Below are 492 nucleotides of genomic sequence, written 5' to 3'. Positions count from 1 at the left end.
GAAGCATCAGTCGCTGGAGAGCTGATTCCTTCTGGTGCTCGCACGCCCATTGGTTCGCACTTCTAACAAAAACCAAATAGGCAAATATCATTTCTATACTTTAGTAGCCGTGAAGCAAATATGTTTTCTTTCGCTACTGCAGGTGAATTTGAAGACGAAACAGCACCTCGTCTATCTAGAGCAGACGTGGATCAGCTTCTATCTGATCCTACAAGGTAAACACAAAAACAAATTGAACTCAATACCTAGAAAGCAATCTCTTGCTTTCCAGTCCAATAATAAATCGGTTTGTTGTTGCAGGTGGGCTAGTATCAGACTTGGAGGCAACATGCCGGCTCGAGCAGAGAGGACAATGAGGAGAAGCGACTGTGAGTTCCAGCTAGTTGGTGAACCAACAGGAGAGTACTACGAGGTTGTTATGATCTTTGGAATCATAGACATTCTTCAAGACTATGACATCAGCAAGAAACTCGAACACGCTTACAAGAGCAT

The 492-nt window shown here is 43.5% G+C and overlaps 1 long non-coding RNA gene across 1 annotated transcript; it reads left to right on the top strand.

The window, feature by feature from the left end:
* Window positions 1–483, top strand: LOC104774909. Its single transcript, XR_765578.1, has 3 exons — window positions 1–52; window positions 143–215; window positions 301–483. It is a non-coding gene; the product is annotated as an uncharacterized LOC104774909 (long non-coding RNA).
* The last annotated feature ends 9 nt before the right edge of the window (window positions 484–492 follow it).

The sequence above is a fragment of the Camelina sativa genome, unplaced genomic scaffold (assembly GCF_000633955.1).
Source record: "Camelina sativa cultivar DH55 unplaced genomic scaffold, Cs unpScaffold06724, whole genome shotgun sequence".
NCBI lineage: Eukaryota > Viridiplantae > Streptophyta > Magnoliopsida > Brassicales > Brassicaceae > Camelina > Camelina sativa.
The sequence above is the reverse complement of the archived record's forward strand: the minus strand, read 5'-3'. Positions and strand labels throughout refer to the sequence as shown.